The sequence below is a fragment of the Suncus etruscus genome, chromosome 6, assembly GCF_024139225.1.
Source record: "Suncus etruscus isolate mSunEtr1 chromosome 6, mSunEtr1.pri.cur, whole genome shotgun sequence".
In the NCBI taxonomy this organism is placed as follows: Eukaryota; Metazoa; Chordata; class Mammalia; order Eulipotyphla; family Soricidae; genus Suncus; species Suncus etruscus.
The window spans coordinates 81,029,884-81,048,863 of NC_064853.1; the positions used below are offsets into that span (position 1 = coordinate 81,029,884).

At 38.7% G+C, this 18,980-nt stretch overlaps 1 protein-coding gene across 1 annotated transcript in view; it reads right to left on the minus strand.

Annotated features, from left to right (window-relative positions):
- Positions 1-18,980, minus strand: part of SLX4IP (SLX4 interacting protein) — a 247,744-nt gene that overhangs the window by 219,640 nt on the left and 9,124 nt on the right.

The following is an 18,980-nucleotide window of genomic DNA, read 5'->3' on the forward strand; positions in this document are numbered from 1 at the left end:
TCCTAGGAAAGAAAATGGAATGCCTAAGACCCAGAGGATAATATTCGAATAGATCTCTAAAGTCTGTCTATATGTGTGCGTGAGTTTCTATACAGTGGTCTTCTCTCTGATTTCCAAACCTAAACTGTAAATAATCAATCTCTATAGTGTACATAGCCCCTCTTATATATTACCCCTCCCCCCACTTCAGAATCCCTTCTACCTTTTCATCCCCCAATCCTGATCCCTTATCCCTCCTTATTTAACCCTCTTTACCCTCAGTTCTTAACTCATTAGACACCAAAACCAACCTCCTGCCCCAACAAACCACCACCCAGCTCCTCAATGAAAAGTCAACCTCTCAGTCCCACATCTCATCCCTGGCAAGAAACTACAACCAACACATCTGCTGACTCATGCTATGTGGCCCTCAAAATGTGGACTGTTGCATGGTACTGATTTCAGCTTCAGAAAGACCCCCAGCTCAAGGACACTACCTGATCCCATAATGCTGCAAATTATGTCTCATACTCAAGCCCAAGGTGTGTGAAAGAAAAAAGTGCCTTGGGGGCCAGAGATAACATGAAAGTAAGGCGTTTGCCTTGCATGCAGAAGGATGATGGATGATGGTTCAAATCCTGGTTCAAATCCTGGCATCCCATATGGTCCCCCAAGCCTGCCAGGAACAATTTCTGAGTGTAAAGCCAGGAGTAACCCTTGAACACTGCTGGGTGTGACCACCAAAGAAAACAAAAACAAAACAAAACAAAAAAAGGGCGTTGGATTTTACCTCCCACAAGCATATTTCAAAAGACCTAATTGGGAGGCCTATATTGCCTTTGTATGTTTAATATCTCTATAATAATGCATCTTAGGATGTTTATTCCCAAATATAAAGGTAGCCTCCTCCATCAATTGTTTTCTTCAATTACTTTTTTCTTTTTTTAAACTCATTTTTATTTGTTCTATTTTACATATATATATACATATACATATACATTTTCTTTATCTTCACCAGTTTTTGTTCTGCATGGTAAGAAACCCAAGAAGAAAAAGTCACACCTGGGATAAAAGCTCAGGTCAAAACCAGAGCACAGAGACTGTGTAGCCTGTCATTCTTATCCACAATAGCACCAGCAATACAATATGACACCATACGCTTTTGTATAGGCACATTAAAAAAGGGAAACCATATACACAGAAACAAGATCTTATCTTCTACCGATAAGAACTCATGCTTTTTATAACACAGGGTGCCTCCCACCCTGAACATGTGTCATGTGTATATACAACTCAGTCTCCATGATATTGGGCAATGTTAGTCCAATCCCAAACCTCAGATCCCAGACATAGAACTCATACAGCTCCCTGCAACAACTCTCTGGAACTAAACTCTGCTGGGAAATTTCTAATACCACTCTGGCACCAACTTACACCAGTTCTGATATGATATTCCAACAATGAGGAAAAGACAATTTGATCTAAGAGCAGGTTGTCCTACCACATCACCTAATGGTAAGAGAAAATCAGAAAACATGGCATCCTTTGATACAAGAACCAAGAGCGCTAACTACAGAAGACTGACTGTGACAACCCTGACAGGGCAGAATTTATCCTGGAACCAATTAGAAAAACCTTACACTAGGCTGTAGCCTAGGACTTGTACAAAAATCAAGATCTCTAATTACAGAGGTTCAACTTTCGACAACGAAGACTAAGCAGAACTTTTAGAACCATGCTGAAAGACTATACCCTAGGGTCTGAGCAAAAAACAAGACCACTCATTACAGAAGACTGATTACAATGATGGAACAGAACTTCTAGAACCATAAAGACTCTATCTTAGACCATGTCCTATGACCAGTGCAAAAACCAAGATCTCTAGCAACAGAGGACTGATTTTTATAATCCACAATTGAGCAGAAAGTTTTCTAGCACCACAAAGAAGACCTTGGGGTGTGGTAATGAGCATGTAAGGAGCCAGTAGTTGTTCCCATGACAGTATGCTTCAAGGGCAGAGAAACCCTGAATCTCTTAGGCCAAGGGAATTCCCTTTCTTACTTCCCCAATACTGTGCCTATGCAAAAATAAAAAAAGGTGGGGGCACAAAACCTTGCCACACCAGCACTAATTTTCCTTTTTTCTCTTCTCTTTCTTTTTTACTTCTCCTCTTTTCTCTTCATTTGTTTTCTTTCTTTTCCTTCTTTTTCACTGTTGTGGTTATTATTTGGTGATTCTTTTGCTGCTGGGTGCTTTGTATTTATTTATTTTTTTTTTTTTGGTAGCTGCTATCTTTTATTTCTTTGTCCTCTTCCAGCAGAACCACACAATGTGAATCATCTTGTTCTGCCTCATGAATTGTGGAGGAAAATAAAAATAAGCAGTACCAGGACCAAACAGCCATATAAACATTGAGTGGAATTAAAAAATGACCCAACTTAAACATCAAACCTAAAGTCAACAATAAAATTTATACCCTATCTACAACAAGCTATACATAGAGGGGAACATTTTCACTTGTACTCTGGGGGACAAAGGGGAGATATAGGACACATGCTGGGAAAAGGGATGGAGGGAAGAGGACAACCCTGGTGGTGGGAATGGCCCTGATTCATTGTCACTATGAACCTTAAATACTACTGTGAAAGATTTGTTATTCACTCTTTGGTCACAATAAAATTTTTTATAATAAAAAGTAAAAAAAAAAAAAATTTTATAATAAAAAGTAAAAAAAAAAATGTAAAAAGTAAAATAAAAAAGATACCAGAGTCATTTAAACATTGTCCACAAAAAAGAAAAGAAAAGAAAAAAAGAAAAAAATACAGGTCACAATAAAAATTTTTATAATAAAAAGTAAAAAAATTTTTTTATAATAAAAAGTAAAAAAAAAATGTAAAAAGTAAAATAAAAAAGATACCAGAGTCATTTAAACATTGTCCACAAAAAAGAAAAGAAAAGAAAAGAAAAAAAGAAAAAAATACAGGCCCAGATGTTTTTTTGTGTGTTTGTTTCTTTGTTTGTTTGCTGCTGTTGTTGTTTTGGGGCCACACCCAGCCATGAGCAGGGTTACTTCTGACTATGCACTCAGAAATTACTCCTGCCAGGCTCAAGGAACCATATGGGATGCCAGGGATCGAACCTGGGTCAGCCATATGTAAGACAAATCTACTCCCCACTCTGCTATTGCTCCAGCCCCAGGCCCAGATTATTCTACCAAATATTTAGAGACATGTCATTTCCTTCACAAATTCTTTTGAAAAATATGCACAAAAGAAAATTTTCTCAAATCATAATAGGTCAGTATTCTCCTGATACCAACATCAGACACATCATAAGAAAACTTGACACAAATATCCCTTACAAAAGATACAGCAATATTCAACAAAATATTACCAAGCTATATCTAGTAACATAAAAAAGATTATGAGTCATAACTATGCTATATTTATTTCAAGAAAAGGTTGGTTTATATCTAAAAATCAAATATACTTATTACTCTAATAAAGGGAAAGGAACACAAGTAAACTTAAAATTCAGGGTACAGGATGTAACTCTGAGGTAGAACACTTGCCTCACAGGTGTGAGGGCCTGATTTTAAGTCATGGCAGAAGCAAGACAACAAGCAGATTCAGAAGTAGCTCTTTAGCACAGATGAGTGTGGACCCCAAAACAAACAAACCAAAATAACCCTAAGAAAATAATCCAGCAAATCTTGATTTACAAAAAGAAAAACTAGAGAGAGAGCATGGAGGTAAGGCATTTGCCTTTTATGCAGGACGGTGGTTCAAATCCCAGCATCCCATTTGGTCCCCTGTGCCTGCCAGGGGCGATTTCTGAGCATAGAGCCAGGAGTAACCCCTGAGCTATGCCAGGTGTAAACCAAAAACAAACAAAAAAAAAAAGAAAAGAAAAAGAAAAAAGAAAAACTAACATACGAGAAATGGAAGAAAACTCCCTCAATCTGTTAAAGAGCCTGATGAAAAGCCTAAAGCAACAATTATACTTAACAGTGAGTTTCTCTCGAAGGATGAGAAAATAAGCACAAAGATGTTTATTCCTGTCACTTCTTCTCAACACAAACTGAGGCCATTTGGTAAGAAAAGTAAATAAAAAGCTTTGGACTAAGGGAAGCAGTGAAACTATCTTTACTCATAAATGATATATTCTTATGAATAAAAATCCTACAAAATTAAAAAACTATTAGGACTAATTAAAAAAAATTGGCAATGGGGCCGGAGAGGTGGCCCTAGAGGTAAAGTGTCTGCCTTGCAAGCGCTAGCCTAGGACGGACCGAGGTTCGATCCCCCAGCATCGCATATGGTCCCCCAAGTCAGGAGCAATTTCTGAGCATATGCCAGGAGTAACCCATGAGCGTCAAAGGGTGTGGTCCAGAAAAACAAAACACAAAACAAAACAAAATTGGCAAGATTGAAATACCTAAATGAATATTAAAAAGTAAGTAGAATTATGCAGCCAAAAGGGTACTTTATGGAGCTAGTGTGATTGCCTTGCATGCTAGAGGCTTGGGTTCAATCCCTGGCACCACATGGTTCACCAAGCATTGTTAGTAGTAGCATCTTCTGATTATCTATTGATGCAGCTCAAAACTCAAAAGAAAATATAAATCTATTGTATTTCTTAGCAATGAATAATCCTGTAACAAATGAAAATAAATTGGTTAAAATAATATCAAAATAAAAAAAATTTATAAAGGACAAAATTTGAACACCTAAATAATAATACATTACTGAAAAAAATTAAAACAAGTAAATAAACATCTTTATGAACTGAAGACACAGTATTGTTAGCATAGCAATAATTCCCAAAGGGATGTACACTCCAACGCAATCTCCAGCTGACTTTATTAAACTATAATAAAACTAGGGCCAAGAGCAATAGCACAGAGGGGAGGATATTTGCCTTGCACACAGTCAACCTGGTTTGATCCTAGGCATCCCATATGGTTCCCCCAGTCTACCAGGAGTGATTTCTGAGCACAGAGCCAGGAGTAAACCTGAGTGCCTCCAGGTGTGTCCGCCAAAATAAAATACATATAAAATGCAAAGGTTGAAAAAGAACAAAGAGAGAGGAATCATCCTTCCCTATTTGAAATGTATTATTACATAGGGTCAGCAATCAACATGATTTTGACATTATCACAAGAATATACACAAAAGACATTGGAATCAAATTGGAAATCTAGAAATAAATCATTACACTTAAAGCCAATTTATTTTTAATAAACACATCTATAGAATTGGGAATTTTTTTTCAACAGATTATCTGATACAATTGGATATCCACAAGTAAAGAGTAAATCTTCTGGGGATGGAGCAGTGGCGCAAGCAGTAAGGCATTTTCTTTGCATACGGCTAACCTAGGATAGACCACAATTCGATTCCCCGGAGTCCCATATAATCCCCCAAGCCAGGAGTGATTTCTGAGTGCAAAGCCAGGAGTAACCCCTGACCATCACTGGGTGTGGCCCAAAAAACAAACAAAAAGTAAATATGGGCTGGAGAGATAGAATGGAGGCAGGGTGTTTGCCTTGCATGCAAAAGAACAGTGGTTCGAATCCCAGCATCCCACATGGTCTCTGGAGCCTGCAAGGAGCAATTTCTGAGCGTAGAGCCAGGAGTATCCCCTGGGTGGTGCCGGGTGTGACCCAAAAAACAAAAAAAGAAAAAATAAATAAATCTGCTGTCATGTTATAAACAAAATTTAACTCAAAAATGATTAAAGGCCTTGATATAAGGTGCAAAAACTATGGAGCTCATGAAAGGAAAACACAGAAAATATTTTACCAAGAGAGACAAAATTAAGAAAATATTTACAAAATGGTTGATACGTCCTCCCTGATCCTATAAGACTAATTTTATGTACATTTGTCTGAATTAAGGAATGTCTAGATAAGTAGTTAGATATTATTTCTAGGTGTGTTCCTGATGGTGTTCCTGGAAGACGTTAACGGTTAGCATTTGGTTTGGTGAAAGGATGAAAAGTTACCAAATTTGGGCATTATTCAATACACAGAGAGCCCAGAAAGAATGAAAAGTTGAAGGAAATGTTAATTGAGGACATTGAAGACATGTGTCCACTTCTGCCCTCTGACATCATTATATCTGATTTTTGAATCTTTATATTTGGACTAAATTTTAACTGTCTTCCTTGATACATAACATAAAGCATATTGTGGAATTTCTTTCCTTTTTTTTTTTTTTTTTTGATTATTTGGGCCACACTCAGTGACGTCAGGGGTTATTCCTGGCTATGCACTCAGAAATCATTCCTGGTTTGGGGAACCATATGGGATGCCAGGAGATCCAACCGTGATCCATCCTGGGTCAGCCGCGTGCAAGGCAAACATCCTATCTGTCGCTATGATTGTGAAATTCCTTTTTTTGTTGTTGCTGTTTTTAGGTTTTTGGGATTTTTTTTTTTTTTTTTTTTGCTTTGGACTACCTCCATTGATGCTCAGGGGTTACTCCTGGCTATGCACTCAGAAATCACTCCTGACTTGGGGGACCAGATAGGATGCCAGGGGATCGAACTGTAGTCCGTCCTAGGCTAGCACAGGCAAGGCAGATGCCTTACCACTTGTGCCACCATTCCGGCCCCAGAATGAGTAATTTCTAACTACACAATCATGAGTTAATTCCTGTAATAAACATATACATACATATACATATACATACATTTATGTGTATTACCATAGAAATCTATCTCTTCATGGTTATTTTCTTTAAGGGAAGCTTGCCTGTTATATCTGTCTAAAAACAAGGAATGGGAATCTCTCCATTCAGAGAAATACCCTGACAAAAAATAAAGTCTACAAGGTCTGGCATCAAGGGTTCCCTCAAGGAAACAGCCATTGCTCAAAACTTAACCCACATCCACATCTGTGTGCAGACTGATTCTGAACATTTAAAGTTTCACTCTGATATATAAGTAAACAACCATAAATTGCCTCCATCTAAGAAAAAACTGTCATAAAAAATAGGAAAAAAAATCTTAAAACCTACTCAAGCTGAAACAAAGACTAATGCACAGACGAGAAGAAAAATATTTTAAGAAACTATCATTTGTATTTAGAAAATAGGCAGCATTAATTTCATCTATAAAACTGTAAATAACTGTCTTATTTAAAAAAAAAACAATAGAAGTGCTGCAGAGGATTAAGTTCAATGAGTCACTCAAAAAGTTCAGCCAAGTGCCAGAGAGATAGCACAGCAGCACAGCAGTAGGGGGTTTGCCTTGCATGCGGCAGACCCAGGAGGGACCCGGTTAGATTTCTGAGTTCAGAGCCAGGAGTGACCCCTGAGCACCGCTGGGTGTGGCCCAAAAACCAATCAATCAATTAATAAACTTTAAAATAAAAAGAAAGTTCAGCCAAACTTATGAAGTTGAAAAATATGAAATAATTTCTAAATTAAAGGACCAGTATAAAAGTTGGACCAAAACAAGAAAATTGAGATGGAAACAGATCCATATTAGGGCACACACATACTGTAAAATATCAAGCAGTATTGATGGAAGAGTTCTAAATAAGTCAGTGCTAGAGAAGTGAACAGAGATTAGTGTTCTCCAAATTACCAAAATGACTCTAGAGACTAAAATGCAATAGAGATGTGACTCCATCCCGGATATTACGTATATCTTTACCTGCAAGACCCCGCCCATTCCTGGGAAGGGTCTTGGGAAGGTTAGATAAGGCCTTTGACAGAGGGGATTAGGGTCTTTTGCCAGGATGGAGGTTGGAGGAGACATGGATGAAAGAAGTAAGATGCAGGGCTAGCTAAGAATGGCAAATGCTTAAATAGGTTTATGATATAGGCCACACAGATGTTGGCCAGGGCAATAAAGATGTTATCTCTCATGAAGCCTGTCTGAGTGAGTCTGATTCCCGCTGCCACCACCTGAAGATAATGACCTAAAGGTTAATGGGGGATGGAGCCACGTGACTGGGACCTAAGGACAAAGGCCTCCATCTCCACCATCCAAGCCCATCCTAAGGGCTATAACTCTACATAGAGAAATATTCTCAAAATTCTGAAATAAATTGTTTCCATTCTCCAAATGCATTTAAACAAGAGATGAGAAAAAAAATTGGACGTGTAAGCTTTTAAAGATAATTAAATCTCTTGTTCCAAAGAAAGCACAGAGGGTAAGGCAGTTTCACCTTGCAAGGGGTGTACCCTAGTTTTATCCCAACCACCAACAGGGGTCACTAGTAATGCAGAACCAGAAGTGAATCCTGAATATAGGTGGGTGTGACTCTAAACAAAAAAAAATACAAATAAACAAGTAATAAATAAATATTAGTCCGCTCTGGAGCAATGTAGGGAATGGGGTATCAAATAGTTCACAAAAACTCATATATGACTTTTTTTTTTTTTTTTTTTTAGTTTTTGGGCTACACCTAGAGGTGCTATGAGGTTACTCCTGGCAGACTTCAGGGACCATATGGGATGTGGGGATTGAACCAAGGTCCATACTGGGTTGGCCTTGTGCAAGGCAAATGCCCTATCGCTGTGCTATCACTCCATCCCCTCCTATATATTTTTGAACTCCACAAAAGGTAGGCAACTAAACAACAGTCTCATGTTGCTTCTGCCTTAACAAATACAAACAGGCCTTGCTAGTGTGAGACCTGGGACTAATACACACACACACACACACACACACACACACAAACACACACACACCAGTCAATTAGCATATACTTTGCATGCCCCTGTGGCTTATTACAAAACAGTATGTCAGAGTAAACTTTATCAAGAAAATTACAAGAGGGGCCAAAGAGACCGCACAGTGGTAGGGCGTTTGCCTTGCACACAACCGATCCAGGACAGATGGTGGTTAGAATCCTGGTGTCCCATATGGTCCCCCGTGCCTGCCAGGAGTGATTTCTGAGTGCAGATCCAGGAGTAACCCCTGAGCGCTGCTGGGCGTAGCCCAAAAACCAAAAAGACAAAAATTACAAAAGAAATATAGTATAAATATATCATAAATACATTCTTATGTATTTAAAATATCACAAGTTTATACCACCTAATTAAAAGAAAAATCTCAGATTAAGATCACCCAATTTTTCAACTCCTGTTGTTCATGTGTTAACTATATATTAATTGCACATGGTTAACAGAGAAACAGTTCCCTTATATATGATCAATCAGGCTTGAATATCTCCTGTAAAGAGTTCAGAGAGTTCCTCACCTGATGTATTTATAGACAGTTTAATGATGAAGCAAAGGGGAGGGGAGTTTTATCAGTCTTATCAGTTTTATCAGTAAGTTGAAGTATAAAATTTGAATCATTTTTTTAAATTTTCCTGTTTTTCCCAGCTGTCCTTCCTTTCCTGATAGGCAGGCAGACCACATAAAAGGCTGCAGCAATGATCTTGAGATAGATTACAATGCATGGATTTTCAACTCACAAGATTCCAACAAAATCCTCTTTCAGATATTCTACTTTTTAAAATCAGTACACCAAGAGTAGTTGGATTTACCTTTGATCTTAAAGAGTTCATCTTCAGAAAACTAGGACAAAAGCATAGACGTTGACATAAAATTATATGGTCTGCTCATATAGAGCCTCATGCAAGAAGCTACAGGAAGGGGTAGTGGGGAGAAGCTGAAAAACATTTTTTATATCATCTGGTATTCTGCCTTTCACTGAAATGTTTTCATTTCAAAATTGTCCAGGGGTCAGAGTGATAGCACAGCAGGTGGGCATTTACCTTGCATGTAGCCAACCTAGGTTCAGTCCCCAGCATCCTATATGGTCCCCTGAACCTGCCAGGTGTAATTTCTGAGTGTAGAGCCAGGAGTAATCCCAGAGCATGGTTAGGATTGACCCCAAAACAAAAACAAAATCCTGAACTTCGTATTTTAGAGCAAAAAAAAAAAAAAAAATCTTAGAGAACATCTACTCAATCCCTGCTATCTATCTCATAAGGAGAACTTGGAGGACAAGGTCAAGGTATAAGAGCAGAAGGTCAGGGACAAAAAGAAGAGTTCAATGAGAGCAAAGTAGCATAATCAATCACTGTAGAACTACAAAGGTCAATTGCTCACTGGGTTGTTAAGGTTAGTGGCGATTATAGTTGTTTCATCCTACCCTGTCCTCTAAGGTCCTGACACAAAGTATAACTTCAAATAAAGGTACTTGAGTATTTGCTGTCTCTTGGTAATGAAAGAATAAAACAAATTAAAAAAAGGAGAGTGAGGAGGTAAGGGGAGGAGAGGAGAGGAGATGGGGAAGGGAAAAGGCAGGGAGGGAAAGAGAGGGGAGGAGAGAAGAGGGGAGGGGAAGAGAACAGAGGGGAGAAAAGAAGAGGGGAGGGAAGGAGAGAGGAGAGGAAGGGAGAAAGAAAGGGAGTGGGAGAGGAGAGGGGAAGGGAAGGGGAAAGAAGAGGAAGGGAGGAGAAGGGAGAACAGGGAGGGAGGGGAGAGGAGATGAGGGGAGGGGAGGGGAAGGGGAAAAGGAGGGAAGATGAAAGAAGGGAAGGGAAGAAGGGGAAAGGAGGGAAATAAAGGGAAGGAAAGATAAGGGAAGGGGAAGGGAAGGGAAGACAAGGGAAGGGAAGGAGAGGGAAGAGAAGGGGAGGGAAAGGAAGGAAAGAAAAAGGGAGGGCAAGAGAGGGGAAGGAAGGGAAGGTATAATTTATGAGTGCAGAACCAGGAGTAATCCCAGAACATGGCTAGGTGTGACCCAAAAACAAAAACAAAATCCCGAACTTCACATTTTAGAGCAAAAGAAATCTATTCTTTGTTTCACTACAGCATTAGGCAAAAGTGACAAAGTGGCATTTCAGGCAACAAGGGATTCAGGGACAAGCCTCACACCACCTTGGTAACAATGTGCAAACCAGGACATGTTTCGGGATGCTCTGGCAATGACTTGCAAACTGGGGCATGCTTCATAAAGTTTGGCAATGACCAAGGACTCTGATGATATGCCTGACAACAGCAGCCACCATAAGAACATTTCTTGTAACCTAGAAGAAAGACTGTCTGAAGCCTAATGTGGTATGACTGTCTGAAGCCTGCAATTGGACAAATGATCAAATGCTTCCTGAGCAAGACCACTCTGCTCTTATAAAGCTAAAATATTTTTTCCCTTCATTTCCCCAGCTTTTAATCCTCAGCCTATGCAAAACAACACCCATTTTTATAGCTTCTAACTGGAGGTTTTCGCCTCTTGTGGAAAACATAAGAACAAGATCTATTCCGGTTTATCTCATATTTCTGCAATTTAGCAAACATATAAGGGGGAGTTGTTGGGCTACTAAGGTTTTCACCCTAAACAGGTTCCTCCCTCTCTCTCTACATTTCTAAGACTACCTAAATGACCCTGGGCTAGGAAGAAGCCTTTTGTCTTCTAGTTGTGGATGATGGAACTTAATAAAAACTGTGGTTTTGGTTGTCCTCCCCCTTGCTTGCTCCACAAGGTAGAAAGCTACCAGACCAGATGTTTTTCACCCTCCTCAGTTTAGTTTGGATTATTTCCTGTGACAGCCCCTATCCAGACCCAATTTCCCCGGGGTAGGAGTATAGCATGTGGAGTCTTACAGGTGAGCATTGTTAGAAACAAATCATATTCATTATGTGATCAATTCAGAATTCATTTTTGGTCATTGTGCATTCAGAAACCATTTAGTGTTGCCAAATTCCTTGGGATCCCCCACATTAGTCATAGGACCTCATGTGACCCCAGTTTAAGCACTGCAGTCTAAGTGCTCGGTTTGCAGCTCAGTGGCAGAACACCTGACTAAGTGTGAAACTCCAGATTTGGTCCCTGGTGTCACACACACAAAAACCTAATGGCAGGTAACAAAATGCAGCTATTTTGTCTTCAGGATTAGGGGTTACCTAGTGAGGAAACATGGCTAGAGTAAGTCTCTGCCTCAGCAAAATGAAGCTGCTAGTGAGGTTAAACTCTATAATCTCTTCTACTGCTAAATGTTTCTGATCCAAACTCTAACAACAGGCAGTGGGCAATATTCGGTGGTACAGTATTGGCCCCCTGAGCCTTCCAGGAGTGATTTCTCAGCGCAGAGCCAGGTGTGAGGGAAAAAATCCTGTCCAAAAAACTGGCCAAAAACAAAAACAGCTGTTTTACCAAAAAGCCATTTTATAAAGATGTTAAGTGAGCATATGAAAATATGTATCATTATCCATAAAAATAAAAATCCAATGAGGTATTACTACATGCCTATCAAAATGAAAAATGCCAGATGCTCTAATGCTTGAGAGATGCAGAAAATATGTATCTCTTCAATGCTGGTGGGACTATAAAGTGGTAAAGCCACTCTGGAAAAGAGAACAGTGTTCCAGTTTCTTATAAAACACATACATGCCATTCAATCCCAAATTCTCACTTCTAGGAATATGTTCTAGAGACCTAAAAATCCAGGCCTGTAGGCCTATTAAACTCTGTATGCAAAGCTTCACAGTAACTTTTTTTTTTCTTTTTCTTCATATATGATGATGCTCAGAAGTTACTTCTGGCTCTGCATTTGAGATTTCAGAGGTTGAATCTAGGTTGGCTCCATGCAAAGCAAGCACTCTACAGGTTGTGCTATTACTCTGGGTTGATTCCATCAGCAAGGTAAAGCATGCTGTGGTATGGATGCTAAAGGATATCTCAGTGGTAGAAGTACCTTCCTCGCAAGCATGAGATTATGCATTTAATACCCAAAGTATCGCCCACTTGACTAAATACACTTTGGACAGCTCTTGGGGTTCTCTGAAGCAGCAATAAAATGTGCACTCTCCAGCCTATCACATACAGATTTATGCGATCATTCCAATTAAAGTGTGTGATCTTTGGGGCATCAATGGTGCCCTGTGGGCTAATATTGGCTTGGTGGGTGGATGCTGATAAAACTTCAGGGTCTACATAGTAAAAGGGATCAAAAACATGGGTCCTACATGCAAAGCATGGGCTCCAACCTTTGGGGCAACATTATGAAAATAATAAAACTTCTTCCTTTCCTATCTGGATTCCCTTGATATCCTTTTCTTGCCTAATCGCTATAGCAAGTACTTCCAGTGCTATGTTGAATAGGAGTGGTGAGAGAGGACAGCCTTGTCTTGTGCCAGAATTTAGAGGGAAGGCTTTCAGTTTTTCTCCATTGAGGATAATATTTGCCACTGGCTTGTGGTAGATGGCCTTCACTATATTGAGAAAGGTTCCCTCCATTCCCATCTTGCTGAGAGTTTTGATCAAGAATGGGTGTTGGACCTTATCAAATGCTTTCTCTGCATCTATTGATATGATCATGTGGTTTTTATTTTTCTTGTTATTGATGTTGTGTATTATGTTGATAGATTTACGGATGTTAAACCAGCCTTGCATTCCTGGGATGAAACCTACTTGATCGTAGTGGATGATCTTCTTAATGAGGCATTGAATCCTATTTGCCAGGATTTTGTTGAGGATCTTTGCATCTGCATTCATCAGTGATATTGGTCTGTAATTTTCTTTTTTGGTAGCGTCTCTGTCTGGTTTAGGTATCAAGGTGATGTTGGCTTCATAAAAGCTATTTGGAAGTGTTTCTGTTTGTTCAATTTCATGAAAGAGTCTTGCCAAGATTGGCAGTAGTTCCTCTTGGAAAGTTTGATAGAATTCATTAGTGAATCCATCTGGACCTGGGCTTTTGTTTTTCGGCAGACATTTGATTACTGTTTTAATTTCATCAATGGTGATGGGGGTGTTTAGATATGCTACATCCTCTTCCTTCAACCGTGGAAGATTATAAGAGTCCAAGAATTTATCCATTTCTTCCAGGTTCTCATTTTTAGTGGCGTAGAGTTTTTCAAAGTAGTTTCTGATTACCCTTTGAATCTCTGTCATATCAGTAGTGATCTCTCCTTTTTCATTCCTGATACGAGTTATCAAGTTTCTCTCTCTCTCTTTCTTTGTTAGGTTTGCCAGTGGTCTATCAATCTTGTTTATTTTTTCAAAGAACCAACTTCTGCTTTCGTTGATCTTTCGGATTGTTTTTTGAGTTTCCACTTCGTTGATTTCTGCTCTCAGCTTTGTTATTTCCTTCTGTCTTCCTGTTCTTGGGTCCTTTTGTTGAGCATTTTCTAGTTCTATTAGCTGTGTCATTAAGCTACTCAGGTAAGCTCCTTCTTCCTTCCTGATGTGTGCTTGCAAAGCTATAAATTTTCCTCTCAGTACTGCTTTTGCTGTGTCCCATAAGTTCTGAGAGTTTGTGTCTTTATTGTCATTTGTTTCCAGGAACCAAGCTCTCACTGTTTGCAGATGACATGATACTCTACTTAGAAAACCCTAAAGACTCTATCAAAAAGCTTCTAGAAACAATAGACTCATATAGCAAGGTGGCAGGCTACAAAATTAACACACAAAAATCAATGGCCTTTCTATACACCAACAGTAATAAAGAAGAAATGGACATTAAGAAAACAACCCCATTCACAATAGTACCACACAAACTCAAATATCTTGGAATCAACTTGACTAAATATGTGAAGGACCTATACAAAGAAAACTATAAAACTCTGCTCCAAGAAATAAGAGAGGACACACGGAAATGGAAACACATACCCTGCTCATGGATTGGCAGGATTAACATCATCAAAATGTCAATACTCCCCAAGGCATTATACAGATTTAATGCCATCCCTCTAAAGATACCCATGACATTCTTCAAAGAAGTGGATCAGACACTTTTGAAATTCATTTGGAACAATAAACACCCTCGAATAGCTAAAGCAATCATTGGGAAAAAGAATATGGGAGGAATTACTTTTCCCAACTTTAAACTGTACTACAAAGCAACAGTTATCAAAACAGCATGGTATTGGAATAAGGACAGGTCCTCAGATCAGTGGAATAGGCTTGAATACTCAGAAAATGTTCCCCAGAGATACAACCATCTAATTTTTGATAAAGGAGCAGGAAATCCTAAATGGAGCAGGGAAAGCCTCTTCAACAAGTGGTGTTGGCACAATTGGATAGCCACTTGCAAAAAATTAAATTTAGACCCCCAGCTAACATCATGTACAAAGGTAAAATCCAAATGGATTAAAGACCTCGATATCAGCCCCAAAACCATAAGATATATAGAACAGCACATAGGCAAAACACTACAGGACATTACAGGCATCTTCAAGGAGGAAACTGCACTCTCCAAGCAAGTGAAAGCAGAGATTAACAGATGGGAATATATTAAGCTGAGAAGCTTCTGCACCTCAAAGGAAATAGTGCCCAGGATACAAGAGCCACCCACTGAGTGGGAGAAACTATTCACCCAATACCCATCAGATAAGGGGCTAATCTCCAAAATATACAAGGCACTGACAGAACTTTACAAGAAAAAAACATCTAACCCCATCAAAAAATGGGGAAAAGAAATGAACAGACACTTTGACAAAGAAGAAATACGCATGGCCAAAAGACACATGAAAAAATGTTCCACATCACTAATCATCAGGGAGATGCAAATCAAAACAACGATGAGATACCACCTCACACCCCAGAGAATGGCACACATCACAAAGAATGAGAATAAACAGTGTTGGCGGGGATGTGGAGAGAAAGGAACTCTTATCCACTGCTGGTGGGAATGCTGTCTAGTTCAACCTTTATGGAAAGCGATATGGAGATTCCTCCAAAAACTGGAAATCGAGCTCCCATACGATCCAGCTATACCACTCCTAGGAATATACCCTAGGAACACAAAAATACAATACAAAAACCCCTTCCTTACACCTATATTCATTGCAGCTCTATTTACCATAGCAAGACTCTGGAAACAACCAAGATGCCCTTCAACAGATGAATGGCTAAAGAAACTGTGGTACATATACACAATGGAATATTATGCAGCTGTCAGGAGAGATGAAGTCATGAAATTTTCCTATACATGGATGTACATGGAATCTATTATGCTGAGTGAAATAAGTCAGAGAGAGAGAGAAAAACGCAGAATGGTCTCACTCATCTATGGGTTTTAAGAAAAATGAAAGACACCCTTGTAATAATAATTTTCAGACACAAAAGAGAAAAGAGCTGGAAGTTCCAGCTCACCTCAGGAAGCTCACCACAAAGAGTGATGAGTTTAGTTAGAGAAATAACTACATTTTGAACTGTCCTAATATTGAGAATGTATGAGGGAAATGTAGAGCCTGTTTAGGGTACAGGCGGGGGTTGGGTGGGGAGGAGGGTGATTTGGGACTTGGGTGATGGGAATGTTGCACTGGTGATGGGTGGTGTTCCTTTTATGACTGAAACCCAAACACAATCATGTATGTAATCAAGGTGTTTAAATAAAAAAAAAAATTAAAAAAAAAAAAAAAAAAAAAAAAGAAAGAAAATAATAAAACTACCAAAGTTAAAAACAGATTGGTGATTCCCAGTGGTTCTGGGTGTAAGAAGGATGTGTGATAATATAGAGAAAGTATCTCATGGCAGAAAGTAGGCATGTCAATAAGATCTTGATTGTGGTCACACAAATATTCACATAACATTATATACATATTTAAAATAAAGCTGCACAGAACTAAAAAATAACTGCATGTAAAATAAAGCTTGTTAAATTTAATTTGTTCTCTGGTGTGATCTGGTATAAATATCTGCATTTTAGTTATCCAAGAGCCACCCATTAAAGGAAACCAAATAAAACATATGCAGAACCTCTTTACATCTCTTGCCAATTTCCTGTGAATCCATAGTTAAAAATAAATATTTGAAAATAAAAGCTTTTGAAATGTGAGCACTTCATCAAAATGCACCATACATAAATGAGGTCTCAAACTGAGAAAAGACAGTTAAAAGACATAACTAGCTGAAGACAGGCATCAAAAATGAAGCAATCAAATAAGAAAATGAGCAAAGGCAGCCATGTGCCAGTCAAGCCTTTAGGAGTATGGAAAGGTGTTTTGGGTGGAGCTGGCAAGCAATTTTGATTCCTTTCATTATATTGCTTTGACAATAGCTAGGTAATAAACAACCAGAAATCTCATTTTCTTTTCTTTTTTCCATTGTTGTATTTTTCTGTTTTGTTTTGTCTTTTGCTTTGGGAATCACACCTAGCAGTGCTCAGGAATTACTGCTGGCTCTGTGCTCAGGAATCACTCCTGAAGAACTCAGGGGACCATCTGGGTTACAAAACAAGTATTCTACTCACTGTACTATCTTTATGTCCCAACCATGTATTTCTACCTTCTCCAGGGAGGTGAAAGCGATATCCCCAACAATTATTTAATAAAAAGTAGTAAATATGAAGTCTAAATACAAAAAATAATAATAATTAAATGTGGGGCAGAGTGATAGCAAAGTGATAGGGCATTTACCTTTTATATGCCAACCCTGGATGGACCCGGTTTGATCTCCAACATCCTATATGGTCCCTTGAGCTTCCCAGGAGTGATTTCTGAGCACAGAGCCAGGAGTAACCCCTGAGCACCACCAAGAGTGACCCAAAAACAAAACAAAACAAAAAAATTACATGTCCCTTTCCGTTCTCCATACACATGGGACAGAGAAGTAGAGTTAGAGGATTGGGGTACAGACTGTATAAAAGAGGCCACAGTTTGATCTTTCCATAAGGCCCCAGGAAATAACTAAACTGGGAATAGTCCCATGATACCACCTGGTATAACTAAAATACCAAATAAGAAAAAGCAAATATGCCATCTTAAAAGCTTCCAGTCCAGGTCACCGATATAGTACTAAGGGCTGGACCAAGGCTTTGCCTGCAGGAGAAGCAGGTTTCATCCCATTCACCACAATATCCCTCAAGCACTGTTGGGAACAGAGCATTCAGGCCCTGAGCACCACCAAAATAAACAAATTACTATCCAAGGGACTTAAGATTGTGTTCAGAAGGAGCAGCAAGCTCAGTTTTAAACCATAAACATTAAAAATCCCTGCTTCTAGAGCTGCCAAGTTCAGTCTAAAAACAGTGAAATTTTAATTTTATTGCCTGTTTTGAAGATCAGGACAACCTCCCCAAAAGACCAAATTTCCAAGTCTCTGAAAGCATATAATTTATATAAGTATGCATAGAAGTTATAGTATATTATAACTCTTACAAATAACATCTCATTCTCTTTGCATTCTTTCTTTTTCTTTGCATTCTTGAGTCTATTTCTCTGGCCTGAAAACAGGCATTCTTTCCCAGAAGAGATTGATAGTGTATGACCCACCAAAAATATGTGGGCATGTGTATCTTTAGAGGAGAAAGAAAGATCCTAAAATCCCAAAGAAAATTAATCTGGGGAGGGAACTAAAGCAGATTAAACAGTATCTCATGATTGTTCTGTCATTTAAATACAAAGCAAAGATAAACTCTTAATAAAAAAAAGTCAGTGACCTTTTGGATTGTTCCGTGGGAAAATCCAAAGCACTCTGAAATACACATTTATCTGCATTTTAGCATTATTTGCTGGAGTCACAAGTCAAAGCAACTATTACAGATTAAAAAAAAAAAAAAAAAAGAGATCACCTTTAAACTTCTAACATCATCCAAAAAAGTACACCAATATCTTCTAGCATCTTAGAATATTCTGCTGAAGCAGAAAATAGCAAGGACACTAGAAGAGCTAATTCTGAAGGAAAAATAGTAAATGAAGAATGAAATATCATTTCATTCCTTGTTCCTTCCTTCATCTTTACTCCACTATCCCAATTCAATTTTATAACTCCTCCAACTCCTAAACAACAACAACAACAAAAACCTATCATGGAAGGAATCACAAACATACAAAATATAAAGGAAAAATGTCAAATGAGCAAAGGTTTTAGGGTAATAAAATTTGAAAAGGTAATGTCAAAGTAAAAAGAATTCCCTTTCTTGGTTACACAAACTCCTATTGCCCCTGGATAGCCATAAAGGGGTCTGTCCTTTAAGGACTGAGAAATCAGTTAGGAGGGACCCTCTTGTAACTGTCATTTAAGAGAAGTTCCCTGGGGGTTATCTAAACCACCAGCTGAAGTGCAGGGGTGACTGCTTCTCCCAGACATCA